This window comes from Apteryx mantelli, chromosome 4, assembly GCF_036417845.1.
Source record: "Apteryx mantelli isolate bAptMan1 chromosome 4, bAptMan1.hap1, whole genome shotgun sequence".
NCBI classification, from domain to species: Eukaryota; Metazoa; Chordata; class Aves; order Apterygiformes; family Apterygidae; genus Apteryx; species Apteryx mantelli.
The window spans coordinates 70,582,067-70,598,166 of record NC_089981.1 but is presented as its reverse complement, the minus strand read 5'-3'; positions in this window follow the sequence as shown (position 1 = coordinate 70,598,166).

Here is a 16,100-nt window from a genome sequence, read left to right as displayed (position 1 = left end):
GTACCCATGGTAAACGGGGGCTGTTACTGCGTACGGCCCCCGACAGCGCAGCCCGGCCGCGCGCCAGCTGTGCTCGGGCAATGGGAGGAAGCCGCTGTGCAGCTGCGGAGAGGAACCGGTGACGGCGTCCAAGTGCGGTGGCATCAGCCACGAGGAATCAGTTCTTGCTCCTTCCCTCAGAGCTGCAAAATGCCAGGGGCTGGCTGCCCTCAAACACAGTTGATAAACACATCTGAGGAAATGTCAGACTGGTTCAGGCAAGCCTAATACTCCTAAACCGCCTCTGACAGGAGCCCGTATATCATCCAGCCCTTGGAGATGCTGCTGTAGCAGCTCGAGCCTCTGATCCAGTGTGTCTTTTATCCATTCCTCCATCCTCCCCTGGGCTTTCCACCCATCCTTGCTGTCTTGGAGCCGCTTTGGCCCGTCATTTGCATTTATCTCTTACGGTTCTAATCTGCTTTTTAAAAGCTGGTCTCTAATTTATATCTCTTTGTCCTTTATGCCGTCACAGAAGCTATTAGAGGTGCTTTTTTTCAATGCATTGTCACAGACAAGTTCGATCTCTTTTTAAAAAATACCTCCTTAAAAATAAATAGATTTTCCTCTGATGATTTTTCAGTTTCCTTTTTTGGAAGATATTAACATCCTACTGTTCTAGCACTTCTAGTGTCATTTAATATTCAGCTTGACTTTTCTGCTTCCACAGAGGTTCAGTTTCCTTTCGGCTAAGAAAGAAAATCTAGGTGAAGATGTAATGCAGCTGGACAATTAGCCACTAAAAATAGTTTGCTAAAGGTCTGGGCAATACAGAGACCTCCATAAAAATCAGATTTGCAGATGATGTGTATTCCGTCTGAGTAGTTGCTTAATCCGTCATGCTTTGCTAAATGATTTACCAGGGCTGCTTCTTAATAAACCTTCCTGAACCCACTATATTCTCCTGTTATCAACAGTCATCAAGCTTGTAAATATAGTTGCCCACCATGGCTTACAGAGTTTAATTTGAAAATAAAATTCTGAAGTAAGATTATGCTGACATCTATCTTGTTTTGTCTCATCATATTTATGACATATTTGCTTAAGTCAAAAGGATAAAATGATACCAGCATCTGTTATTCAGTGATAATTGAAATAAAATCATGTAACTGAGTAGGTAAAATTAAAGTCCAATGGGTGTTCATTAGAAATGGAGTTATCAGAATTTGAGACCTGCTTCATTCAGCCGTGCCTCCTGCTTCAGTGTGTTTCCTGCAAATGAAAGAAACGTCAGTTCACTTAGTGCTCTGTGGCAGAGCCAAATTCTATCATCCTTACTCAGGATTTTACTCATACCTAACTCAAAACTCCCACTGACTTCAGCCTGAGAAAATGTTGGCTAGATACTGAGTAAGGATTTCAGCGTTTGACTCTCCGTGATTACAAGATCATCAGCCCATGTGTAAAAATTGTACTGATAGAAGGAACTGTATAACATTTAATATTGGTGAAATGCAAGAGTAGGTTAGGAGCTATACCATAAGAAGTTCTGCTTATAAGTCATGCTTGACTTTTAAGGGTAAGTTACAAGTTACCACTTTTTAGCCTGGAACATCAGAATGGAAAGATTACTAAATTCTGCTGTTGATGGAGTGCTCATCTTTTGGTCATCAAATACCCTGAATTTCTGAGATGTGTTTCTTGTAGGTAAAGCAAGATTATTGTACGATTTTTAATTAGTATATTCATTACCTTCCCATGTATGACCATTCCTGCCTTTCTTGCTATTGCCTCTCAACTTTCTGTATTTTTTATCTGAGTATCCAGAAACAAACTGACCCCCAAATCTTTTCTTTGCCTCCCTATTCTGCTCCTACAAGGTGAAATTCAGGTCAATTTTTTTGTTTTCTCATGCTAGTCAGTAGTTTCCATTTCTATCCTGAAAGAAGCATGTGAAGGTTTTTGATGTATGTGTTGGAGTTAGCACCAAACAGTTTTGTGATGGCAAAGAGTGATGGTGAGAAAACAGGGAAAAAGAAACCTTGCAGAGGCTGGGAGCTGTTTACCCAAACAAGGTTTTGCTGTTTTCTGAGGCTTCCAATACACAATAACAATGTAACATGCCAACTAACGCTAAGGATGATCAGAGCTATTATCTTGAGATAATTAGTGAAGGAAAAATTGAAAAATTGAAAAATTAGTGAAGGATATAATTACACTGATTGTTAGCTGCATTCTAAATTATTATCTGTGACAATAAAATTATTAACTGTTAAGCTTTAAAAAGCCAGTCAACTAATAAGTTCAGGGGAGCTATTCAAAACACTGTCCTTGAAGTTATTATGATTAAAGTCCTAATACACATAGTTTATATTTCAAACTTAAATTGCAGTGTAACTTGCTCTGCACAAATTGGTCAAAAGCCAGGACCATGAAGTATGGTAAAAAATAGACCAGAGCCCAGAAGTTGATGAGAGAATTCATTCAAACCGTAGTCAGTCGCAGTCGGCAGCTGAGGCTGGGTGGACGAAGAGCAGTGAGGGCTGTAGAGGAATGGCTGGTGACTCTGGTGAATCCAGAGGTCAGGCACGCATTCACACCAGCACGTTTCTGAGCTGCGAGTCATCCCTAATGAAGCCTCAAGAGTGGTATCACTGGACCTCTCTATCGCCTTGACATTTGTTCAGTACACAGCACAGTGGGCAAAAAAAGTTACTCATCCCCTCTACCAACTAAACCTGCAATACAAGCACACACAAACTTTTTGCATTAACTATCATTGCTACTAGTGAATGAGGGATGGGACATGGGAAGATGTCTTCAAAATGCTAAATGTGGACAAAACCAGAGGCTTCTTTTTCCCTTTCCCCATCACAGTCTTGACTAATATCTGTGAACCAAGCTGCTGTCTGTTCCACCGCACACCGAGCTAGTTCCTTTCTAGCTAAACTTGGCTTTGGTCAGATGATAACTTGACATGACAGTTTTTAGACTCCTGTCATTACTCTTCTTCCCCCCAAGTCCCATGGCAAGTGACGTTTTATGTATGTTGTTTTGCTGATGCAGGTGGTATTGTTTTGATGGGGGACACAGAGGCAAATTTGGTAAAACACCTTGTTGTGGATTCAAAGGTATGAGTATGGGGTGTAGTCTGGACTTGCGCTGAAGACTGCCCCCTTGCCTGCTCCCCACCCTCACCAAGCAGTTACTCTGGAGGAGGAATTTAAGAAGCCAAAGATGTCCTAACGCTTCCTGTTTGACTTGGGGCAATGACCTGTCATTACACCTTTATTTTAATTGGGTTGTTAATTACAGGCATTCTGCCTTTGCGCAGTTTGTCTTTGAATTAAATATTGCCCCTTTTTTCAGTGTCCCCTGTAGACAAGCTCTTAGGTGACTCTTGCTAATAACCTCATTTCTACGACACCACGAAGGCCACAAGAGCCCACAAGCAGAAACTATAGATCAGATTCTACTTGTACTTAAAAAACAGAAAAGGTAGGTTATAATTTAAGACCCTCCTGAGGGAGAGATTAGTCTTGCATGGTCTGGTAGCTGTCCCTGACCTTGCTGATAGAAAGAATATGACCCAAAGGAAAGCTGATAGAGAAGGAAGCATTTTAGTCCCAAAATATTTGTTTTTAAAGATGTGTTTTCACTTCAGAGATAAGAATAGGAACTATTACTTGATGTGCTATTTTTAAAGACAAGAAAAGGAACAGTCTAAACTGTTTTTATTAGTAAAGGTTTATATATATATATATAATATTTTATATATATATAATATTATATATTAATAAAGAAGCCTAGAAAAGAAAAGTTTAAGAAAAACATATAAAAATATAGTAGACTACATCCAGATGTAATACAGGGCTTAAGCAAATGTGAACCAATCCAATGTGATCCAACTAACTATGGCAGTCTGTCAGCTAAAGTTACTATAGGTGACTGGATGTATGCTTGCAGCCTGCCTCAGCTGCTCAGTTAATGTCTCTCAGCTGATGAAGATCAGTAACTTAGGAAGATCTGCATTCATACTCTTTATAAATAAATGTACATGTGCATACTCCAAAATCCCTTCGTTCTTCCTACGTTATCTATTTTACAGGAATTCCTTACTTATCAAAATTTATGCCTTGTAGTCATTGACCTGAAAATATCAATTCACTCACTGTGAATTAATATAAATCTATTGTACAATCTGTGAATCAATGAATATTTTGATAAAGTTGTAGATGCTTTAAGATATAAACAGTAAACACCAGTTGGATAGATTTGTACGGGCATGTGCCTTTCCCACCTGGGACTAAGTGTTATGAGAAATTCATCATGGGGCTGGTACAATCAAATAGAATTTGTCTGCTTCACCTTATGGGCCTGAAACTGCTATTTCTCTCCTTCCTGCCTATTTACATGGTGAGCCAGGTGCTTTCTGAGTCTCTTCAGAGAGTGGCATTTTTTCCATCTGGTAAAGTAATAGGATTTTTTGGGGAAAGGGCACTGGGGAAGAGAAACTCAAGCATAGCGAGGTGTCACGGTGCTGTAATGCAATACTTCCCATCATTTCCTAGCAATACTTTAGCTTATGGACAGAGATACCCCTGATAAGCACATTGGCAATCACAGACAAGCAACGTATTGGGCTTGCTGGATCTCAGTCATGATGGCTCCTGTGGCTGCTTGCCTCTGCCCCGACCCAGTCTCACGCCGCTCAGGCAGGCAACTGGCTTAGCCGCTGCTCTCCCGCAGGGATGCTTCAGTGCTGCCGGACTAACCGCCTGCCCTAGCGCCATCACTTTGTGACGGGCGACGTGACAGTAAGTGAAGGTATGGGCTGGCGCACTTCCTCCGCACCGAGCTGCTCTCTCTGGTGACTCAAAACCACCCCGTTTAGTTACAGGTTCGCGGGGAATAGCTGTTCCACGCTGGGAAGGAGTTCAGGGTTTTAAAAGCTGGCTTGGTGCCAGACTGGAATGAGAACATTATTGACTGTTCTCCGAGCATGCCTTTTCCACAGCTGACAGGCTTATTTTGTGCTCATATACTGTAGGCCATATTCCCATAGTTTGCTAATGAAGAATGTCACCCAAGACTGCAACAACTTCACTAAACTGAACTGCCACTGCCTCTACTACCCTCGCCTGTCCGAAAAGCCAGGTTACTGTCTTGGAAAGAAATTAGCTTGGTTTAACAGACTTTATATTGGTAAATACAACCTGGCTATTTCTCATCATCTTTATGTCTCTAGATGCTTATACACAGATTGTTTTGTGTTTTGCTATGATATCTTTCCAGCTACTAAACTTAAGCTGGCTAGTGTACAGTTTTCCAGCTTCTCCCTTTTCCCTCTCTGTGCAAGAGTACTATATTTGTTTTATCAGTCCTCTGTGTATTCTTAAAGTAGTTCGGATTGCTCAGTTATTTCTGTTATTTCAGGTATTTCTTTTAAGGTGAAATTCATCAAGCTATCAAGCACGTGTCTCTCATCTAAATATTTACTAGCCTGTTCTCTCCTAGTTCCAGCTCGTGTTCCAGCACCACTTAAATGTGCTAAGAATTTGGTCATAGCTAATCCTTTTGTGAAGGCTCAAGTAATGAACACTTTGTCCTTTTATATTTCATCTACCATTTTTCACCATTCTTGTTTAAGACCAGTGAAATACTCTTCACCCATTATCCTGAATGTATTTATAAAACCTTTTCTTACTGCCTTTTACGTCCCTTGCTGGTTGCAGCTCATTTTATGCCTTAGACTTTCTGACGTTATCTGTAAATCTCTTTATGTTCAGCAAGTGTCCATGTTTCCATTTTTAAACAATTCATTTTTGATTTTCAGGTCATTAGCAAGCTCTTGATGTTCTTGATATTGATCATTTATACTTCTTATCTTTCCTCTGCGGAGAGATAAACTGCTACTGTTTTAAAATAGAACATTGCAGGATTCTATTCCAAAAATGTCAAAAGGATATTTCAACACTGTCTGAACTTTTTTCCAGTTTTCTTCTATAAAAAAGAGATTGCAGCAAATCATTTCAATCTCAGAAGAAGGCTGATTTTGACAGGTTGTGTATAAGGCTAAAATACGGTTTCATCAAACTTTTTTCAGCCAGCTGCTATTTTAATAATAGTGTTTCAAAAATGGACACAAGCCAGAGGAACAGGAGAGAAGAAAGAGGAACTAAACCAGTCTGAATACATCTAACATGGCAAGAACATCAGATAGTGCTCCATTACAGCAATGCTTTAAAAGACTTACTGGCAGTACAATTCTGGCAAAGAAAGTCGTTCTTGCCTTCTGCAGCATAAAAGTGCATGTGGAAGATCCATATCAAGGAACAAGCTTTCTGCCCTGAGGCCATTTCCATGGGGAATGCAGATCATTAGGACTGTTGTACCAGATGGCAGAACTGTAAAAGCTTTTCTATATGCCCGAGTTATCCTTGATAATCCGCCAGGCCTCTTTTATAGGAGAACTATGTTCTCTTTTCCTGGACTACTCAGTTTCTTTGTTTCTAGTTAAGTGGTGAATTTTCTTGGGTAAAGAAAGCCAAACTCAGAATAAATCAGTCAATGAGAACTATCAGAACAGTGAAAAATGGTTTATAAGAAACAGCAGAAATTAGGCCCACTAGATGCATATCTGATCTTTAGATATTAATTATCTTTGGAAATCTGTCCTTTTGCTGTTCTTTATTCTTTAACTTGTACAGACTGTAACTATAACTTGTTATAATCTGTTGTAGATCCCTATTCTGGAGGTTTGCACTCTGAGGTTTGCACCACAGCCATGAAGCGGTCATATGCTTTTACATGTTCAGGATCTGAGTCGTGATCAACTCTGTGTCTTAATCTGGCATTGCAAAGCGCTCTCTCTGGATATGGGGAGCCCCACAGTCCCACCACCCTCAGCCCCAAGAACAGCGCTGGCTCCCCAGCCAGGGCAAGGACATCCTCCTGCAGACCACCTCCACTGCTATAGGTATGCTGATTAATACTTGTATCTTTGAACGACTTGGAAAAGTTTCATTAAGTTTTGCACATCTTGGTAAAAGCTCTTTCAAACGCTAACAATCTTGCTAAGAGATACAGCGCATGAGACGCACAGATCTAAGGACTGTCCATGGGCCAAAGACTGCAAAGTCACCTCTAAGGTTTGGTATCTTACTTGAGGGAATCTTTGGATTGCAATAGAAGTCTTTCAGCAATTAGAATCTTCCTACTTCTCTGACCAACTCTAGAAGTTTGTTTTGATCTATTTCCCTGAGGTTTTTCTTCACTCTGCCACTTCCAGTTCTCCACGATTGCTGCAGCAGATAAGAATCATTAGGAAATTAGTAGTCTTTGCCAGGTTGTCTTCGTTCTCCTGCTAGGGCAAAGTTATGCAATTGTCAATAGTCCTTCAGTTGTCTCCCATTTCACAGCAGACTCTGAGGTACGATGTTCAGCTGGCCTAAGCGAACGATGTAATACAGCTGCATGCAGCCTTTTTGGGAGGGTGGGCCAGATGGCTGGTCCTGGTGGCTGGGGAGAGGTGCATGTCCCAGGCTCCTTCTGCTGACACAGTTTCAGTTCTGCAGGTGGCAGAAAGAAGTGGAAAATACATGTGTGCTTGTGCTGTGCAGCCTGGCAGGATGATATGGTGTCAAGGGCACTGGGCAGGGCACTCTGAAAAGCCATGGCTGCTGAGAGCAGACTGCTGTGAGCAGGCTGGTGAATCAGTTTTCTTTACAGGCTGCATACAGCCCGTGAGCCAAAGGCTGAGCTCTTCTGCTGTAATCAGAAGTTTAGAGTGACAGATGTAATTAAGGTTATAGCCATATGGAGAGTTCATAAAGGCAGACTGAATATATTGGTTTATACAGACAGCCCAAACTATCATCAGTCAGGAGAGGACTGTATGACTGATATAAAGCAAAGGATATTGTTTCTTGGAGAGTCAGCTGTTTGATACAAAATAAATACTTCCAGACTGCACAGCATGCCTCACTCAATCTAAATTATGTTATTAACATTAGCTAAAATGAACTTCTTACAGCAAGTGAAAGTATTTATATGACTGAGATTTGAGCAATAAGTGTTAATGATGTCCAGCTCAGCTGATTCTCACATGCATTTGTATGTTGTGGATGGTATCTCTGAAAACACCATGAATAATACTAGTAGGGAAGAAGTCTTCTCAACTGGCTCATTATGGTGTTCAGTACGTAGTAAACTTCTTGCAATTACAAGAAGGCACTCCAGGACTCAAGTTATGATAGATATTGTCACTTCTGAGGGCATTTTTTTTAGTCAGATGCTCTGCTTTGCCTCGTGCTTTGCAAATGCACTTGAGGCAGGCTGACATTCAACACAACACATGGTCTGGTGTGTCTTAGCTCTGAATTTCAAACCAGCTGTGACTTAGCTCACAGCTCAAAGCAGCTGAGAATATCAGACTATCTTAGAGTTCAGGCCAGATGGGACTCAGATGAGTTTCTTAGAACAGCTGGCATCTCAACTGAAATAATTCTTGCAGCTAATCAGAAAAAGCTTGAAAGATCAAGTTAAAAAAAAAAATCTGAAACCTCTTGCATTTCTCTGACTGGAGTATTTGCTTTTTTGAACTACCTCAGATTGTGGGGGTTTTTTTTACTCACATTGCACCCAACCCTACTATGTGTTAAAATATTTACCTAATGCAGAAGATCTAAAAGTTACTATACTCTAAGGGAGCATCCTAAGACAAATATCAAGGCTGCATGCTGAAAGAGTCTCTCTGCCAGGGTTATACATTGTGGAAGCAAAGCTCAGTTCAGGGTTAAGCATAAGAGGAAATGTGGGCATCAGGAGTAAGGTACTGAAGGAAAGAAAAAGGATGTTTACATGAACATTGAAAACAGTAAATTAACAGAGGTATTCATTGTGCCTGAATTTTGTCCGACCTGAATATCTAGAGCTTATATGAAACTGGTCAGTCATCTGTTTCTGTGGGTAATGCTTAGTCTTGATTTAATATAAAAATCTCACTACTGTTGATTAATTTTTGCTTTTGTAGATTGTTGACTTTGTTTGTAGTTATGCTCGCTCATTTTCTGGGAAAGTTTGCTATGGCATCTAATACTTTGTTTAGTGAAATGCTTGTCAAGTTATTGGGGTAGCTCTGTCAAAAATTGCTTTGTGCTGACACTGAAATGCTCTTTCCAAGCTCTGCACACTATCCTAGTACAGTGGGTGGACGCTTTCAGCTAATTGTGATGTTGCTCTGATATGCCTGGGCTATGACTAGCAAAAGGAAGGCAACTAAAGGTTTTGGCCGTGTTTAGATGAAATACAATGGACAGAATATGCCACATAATGACATTTCTAAAAACAGCATATCTCTTCAAGTATTAGTCTCCACTGGCCATTTAAAATCAGCTGTAGAAAATACGAACAATTTGGGTTCTGTCCCTTCCTGGGAGCCTGGTCTGATCTACGTAGGTCTGCACAGTTCATCATGGCTAGAGCTCTGCAAAATAAAGTTCCCCTTCTGTATGGCTGGTGGGTAACGAAACCACGACCCATTCCCTTAACGGTTCTATTGAACTAAACATCTAAACAGATGCTTAATTTTGTGAGTGAAATGGACTACTTTCCTGCTCAGAAACTTCAAAATCTACTTGCACTTAAAAAAGTATATTTAATGAGTTTGAAATCTGCTGCCATTCCACTTGCTACTAGACTCCTTGTTCTCTTGTGCTAAGAGAAGGGAACAGGAAACTGTGACTGACCTCCAAAATATCCTTCATGATTTATATACCTATCCTATCTCCTTTTAGTCATTTCATTACTAAATTTCCCAGGCATAGGAAAAAGAAAAAAAAAAGCTTCAAATGGATTTTGTTAAACGAAAAAAATGGACCTCTTCCTAGTGTCATCTGATTTCATTGTTTTTCCCTCAGTTTAAAACTGCTAGAGCTGGTTTTTTTTTGTTTTGTAGCTGTTATTATCTGATTAACCTTGCTCATGTTGGAAGGCAGTGTGAGATTTTTTCACTACAGAGGATTGGTTCTTTTTTTATGTATAGCACAAGCTGATAAGAGTTGTAGTTGAAAGGATGGGAAATGAGGAGTGAAGAATAAAAATTTGTTCTTTAGATTCTCTGTGCAGCACAGGCTGAAATAATTTTGACAGAGCATTTAAAGGAAATGTGGAAAACAGAAATGTGGAAAATATTTTGTGCCTGAGTTCTTTATGACACAAAAGCAAAGACAAGGAAGAAAACTTGTTTATATGGTAGAAAATCAGATTTTGCATGCCGTGCTTTTCCTGGAGAACTCTATCAATGCTTGGAAACTATTGCGATTTTCTTTTTTAATCAAAAATATCAAGGAAGTAGAACAGGAGGAGTTGCTTGCCATATTTTAAAATACTTTGCTTTTTGTTTTGGCTGTTGTTACATCATGTCCTCTCAAACACGTAAACAGGTAGTTGGGGGAAAAAGTCTAATACTTGTTTTCATTATTAAAGGTCCAACTTTGCTCCCTGTGAAGGAAGTGCTGAAAAATCTCCCCCAGGTAATATTTGACATTTTGATATGTCCACAGTGGTAATAATATCTAATATGTTATTTTTATTTGGAGTGGAAAAATACTCCACAACATTCTGTCTTTCATGCTTTACTTATATACTTGAAAAAGCAATCAAATGTTTTTTTCTCTTTGGAAATCAGTATAAAGAGTCTACACTGTCCATATCAAAATTACAGCCATTTCCCTGGCATTTTCTACCCTCCTTGAACCCGCATTAAAGGTACTGAAGGTATGCTTGCTGGGCCTGGATTCTTGTTAGATAGCTCTAGGTAAATAAGGTCAGATCTGTTTAGCATTTGATTGAGATTTACTTGAAGAAAATGCAGGATACTGCTAGAAGTGTATTAATATTACAGTCTTTCTTCTCTACTCAGTGTAGTGCCAGTTCCCCAAAATACTGATTAAAAGCAGTGTTGGATCAGTAATGGCAGGCTTCGGATGAGGAGTAAGACTCTACGGCTCCTGGCCTCAGAACAGAGCCATCAGCACGACATGTGGGCCCATTCCTGATTTGTGTAGCTCTGTCCGGCTTATCTCCAGTCCCCTGCTGTCTCGATGGGTCGCAGCAGCTTTTCCCTGCTGGGCAATGCCTTGCGAAGCAGCACTGTGAGCAACTGCGCGGGCGGTTGCCTCCCGTCTTTGTGGGAGCAGCACGTCGGTTAGCGAAAGGGCTTCTGCATCTATAAAGTGCTTTGGTATCGTTTGGGGGCGTAATGCTCTAAAGCAATATCAATATTTTGCAGCTTATGGCAGTCAGATGTCTTCGATGTAACTGCATTTATTTACAAAAGGTATCTAGTGGTAAAGTCCAGTAGTATACTTTCTCTGATTTTTTTTCCCCTCTTAATTCCAAGTCTTCCTATGCTTTTTCCAGGGTCATATCTTGTCAGTTTGTGAGTTTGTGCCCCTGCTGCCTTCTCTAATTCCCTTGTTGTAGTTCCTCTTGAATTCCCTACTCCTCCAGCCTCTGCTAAAGCACTGTGCAGAAACTAGTCTCCTGCAGAACTGTAATTAGGGAATAGAATTGTTTAGGTGATGATGTGCCTGCTTTTCGCTTTAAGACAATCATTTTGCCTTAGATTTATCCCAAATGATGGATGACTTTTATATTCCCCATTTTTTTGGTTTGATATAGAGTCTGTATCATACCGTGAGGGGGAAAGATGCTGTAAAATAGCCAGTCAGGCTGTGGCACAGCTGATATTTTCCGTATTGTCAGCAAATGCTTTGCAGTGCTCCTCAACCGAGGGACAGAGACTTAAATTGTTCCCCATTTTTGCAAGCTGTTGCAAACCCCAACTTCTGAACTGCAACTGCTCTCAATGTGGAAAATCTTACCGATGTTAATAAAGGTTAAAGTATGCAAGCCTAAGAAACAGTACTAAGCCTTATAAGGGAGCTTATGTATCTATAAAGTACGCAAAAGTAGCCTAAAATGTTTTCCAAACACATATCCGTAACCTAACGTCTTATCTGTATTAATGTTCCTCAGGAGCTGAAGCCGTTTTCCTGTGGACTTTGTGCAGAGCGTTAGGGAAGCTTAGCCTGTGCAAGCAGCTAGGCTGTACCAAGCTACTGGCCATCAAAAAGATTTAAGTTGCTTTAAATAGACTTGCAGAAATCTGGAAAACTTTAATCACCTAGCTTGCAGCAAAGCGTTTGCAGTGTCTGGATTTATCTGTATTCTCCTCACATCCTCTGGGGCAAGAGATAACGGCTGATAAAATTTCCTTCTACCCCACTAACTTCCCGTAACTGCTGCACAAAGCTTTCTGCAATGTCCCCAGAGTTAAAGCCCAGTGCCAAGGCTGCCTGTGCACAACAGAGGACCATTTCCTAGAGCAAATAGGAAGTGAAGAATCAGGATTACATACATATTTTATGAATAAGCAGTATGTGGAAACAATTATTGTGCTGGAAGAGTAGGTGGCTCATTAAATTTTAAAGCCAAGGAATTTGAAATTATCCACTGGCTACAGCCCGGTATGTTTGTCCTGGCTTTGCACAAGGGTAACAGCGAGGTGGAAGTCCCCTTGCCATTAGGAAAGAAGCAATGTATGTGACAGACATTGCTTAGTACCTACCTGTTTAGTATCCAGTCCTTAAATCTTGTTTCAGGCATTTCAGTAGCCGTTTTGACTTCCGCACCCAGCTGGCTTCATCATTGCCGTGATCTGAACCTGAGCTGCCTGCTTGCCTGACACACCAGTGGCCTGGACAACCCTCCGAATTCCCCAAATTCTGACTCCTGGTGGCTGAAGCCCTCAGCTAAACACAAACTGCCCCCGTTTCCTGCTCCCCAACACCGATGGTGGGATTTAGCAGCAGACAGAGGTGGATGTGCAGCTCCCTGCCGAGCCCCACGGGTGACCACCCGGCCCGGCCCCGACCCCGCGGCAGTGCCCCATGCCGGGGCTGCCCCGACCGTCCCTGGCACCCTGCTCCCTCGGGGCGGTGGGATGGGCCCTGGTGGCCAGGCCTGGCCCTGCCACCAGCCCATGCTGTGCCCTGTCACCTTCTTTCCATCCAATCTCCAACTTACACCCAACTGGGGCATATTTCTTATAAAATGTGAAATGCGACCTGTTTTTTTAGTTTTTGTTTTTTAAGCAGAAAGGTCAGTGTAAAGCTCCTTTGGGAATAATCTTGTGCCTCTCATATGCACAGAGATCTCCCTGTGAGCAGGCAAAGCAGTTTTTCCCCCAGGGTCAGACCCAGTCTTGGCTGCGTATCTGCATAAATTGTATCAATGGCTCATACTGAAATTCCCTCTCAGCTCATCCACAGGCTGACACCCTGCAGCCCAGCTGGTTCCTCCACAGACTTTTTACTTCAGTGCTCTTTAATTTATACCCAGTTTTCCCTTAATTTATGCCATCCACGTAAGTTTGAGCTTTCAATGACCAAGGGGCAGCCTGAAGTGAGACGCTGTTACTGCTGTTACTGACAGCAAGCAAACCACTGGAGTTATCGCCTATCCTGATCTTTGGCTGGCCATTTGGGAGGCCACCCATGACTGCTAGATAGCTGTCAAGCTGACAGCTGAGAGATGATTTTACTGCACAGAACATTTCTAATGAGTCTTTCTTGCTCCTCTGAAGTCACAAGGCGAGGGTCTGTGCATGCAGGACCTCGCATGGCCCAGCTGTCCTACTAGACTGGTCCCAGTCTGTTATGGAGGAAATTCACATCAAGAAAACCTGATTGTCAGTCTTGAACACCCTGAAATCCTGTGGGCATCTGGGACAGAAGGGACTGCAACAATCACATTTCAGTCTGGATTCTTTATTTTGATGGTATTCAGCTCTGAGTGTAAAAATCACTAGTCAGAAGACACCTCCTACTCAAATAGTCATATTCCCATAATCACAAGGATATGTAGGAAAAAAAGTCACCTGAATTTTCCTTACTAATTTTCCATGATGCTCAGCCACAGACTATGATGGGTATTTTTTTATGCATACATAGTTTAACACCCTACCACCTCTTTTATAATACCTTAAGGTGTATTATTTTCTCTGTATAAATCTAGTACAATTTTAAATACAGACACAGATTGAAATTGTACTAAACTGAAGGTGAGGAAGAAACACCTTAAACACAGGATCATATAACTGATATAAGCTACAGCTTTTCTTCTTTCTGCCACTCTTCAAGGAACAACAGTTACAACCTGGAGCTTCAGCAATGTCAAGAGTTACTCAGAGCTAATAGGAAACTCATCTTTCCATAAGGGACAGTGGAGGAAAGATTGGATTTGGCTGATGTACATTTAAAGTTGCATACTGTCTTTTCTGGTCCACACAGAGGTGGAGGTGAAACTGGTGTGTGGGTTTCCTAGGTCCTTTCACCCTCCTCAAGATGGCATGAATTGTTCATGTAGCTATGTGCATGGTTCGTGCTCCAAGTGACTGACTCGCTTTCCGCAGCATGTCTCACTCCCTCCTCCATCCTGAGGAACACTAAACCTTGTTGACATAATGTAATAGCCCAGGATATCTCTCCATAGAGATTTTCTGTCAGACCTTGAAAGAGCATGACTATTATATCACAGTATTGGGTATAAAGGAGGACAGCAGTATTTCCCCCCTGCCCAGCCAACAAAAAATGTTGCTTCTTGGGACTAAAAATCACCAACTTCCAGATACTTCTGTTGATACTTCAACTTTTTGTAATATGGTTTTGGAAGACCCTTCCTCCCAAAACTGGCTTTGTGACATTTTATCACATATTTTTATTAGTTTTGCTTTTTATTTTTCCTAGAATTTGTCACAATGCCCTAGAGTTGCATTAGATTAACAGAATTTTAAAAATACAGCAATGAAATGCTCTTCATACAGCAGTAAAAAGAAACCTAGTGTTAGAAAGGATGAATACAGCCCACATTCTGCTGCTGTTTGCATAGCAAGCATTAATTGGCCATAAAGACATAAAATACTATATACACTTGCAACAATAAGTAGGCTTGAAAAAAGGGCTTCTCAGATTTTCTCTATTTATTAGCATTGGCCACGATTCTTAAAATATGCAGTCTCTACTTGTAAGATACAGTGAATGTTTCTCATGTTTATCATTAATGCATTTGAAAGCTGGACATTTGGAGTGTCTGTGATTAAAATCTCTCTGTATTGTCTTGTATATCATGTTCTGCTTCCCAAGATGGCAGATGTTCACAGAATTAATAAAAAGAAAGCAGTTGAACAGCAAACATCCATCGGTCTGATACAAACTGGAAACCAATAAGCCTGTCATACAGGGAGGCAGCTGTCCACGTTTCTCACAATCCTTGCATAAAGCTCAAATAGCTGGGTCTTTCAATGACAAGTGAAGCTAGAAGCAACAGCAGTCGCTCGCCTGAACCATCTGTTCTGTTCTCCACATTCAGTGGGAAAAGAAAAATAAAATGGCATTGTGAAAGACCTGGTTAACATATTTACTGAACACAGATATTGGAAGCATCCAAGGCACGTGCAGCTTTTTGTATTATTGTGAGTCCTCACGAAACTGGTAATTCATCAGCTGGAACCTGGCATGGTTCGGGGCTGTGTGGGTATTGAATCTGCAAGACATTACACATGCAGATGATTAAGCATTTGCCAACATTTCTCAATGCTGAGGTTATTAATTTGGGACCATGAAGAAGAAAGAGGTAAATCATGGTGTAAAAGCTTCACCGCATAGTGTGCGCTGCATAAAATGTTCCTCTTTGTTGTATGGTCTTTTGACATAATTGTGATAGAAAATCTCAAATGTGACTTGTAATAGAGACCAGTATTAGCCATATCACTCTAAAAGGTGGCTTTTTATATGCTACTTGTTTATTTAAATTTATTAAAAAGGCCCTGAAAATTTCAAATGCTTCTGCATATGCATAAGCATTTAAGAACCAGATCAGGATTCAGGTTGGATGTTCTGATTTAGTGCACTGAATGAGCAATGGGATGAAAATCAGGAAATCTGGGCTGTCTTCCACATTTTGCTGCTTGCTTGTCTAAATTTTAAATCTGTTTGTGCCTTGGTTTCCCTATCTGTAAAAAGGCGAACATTTCATATGTCCGTATTTGTAAAGTG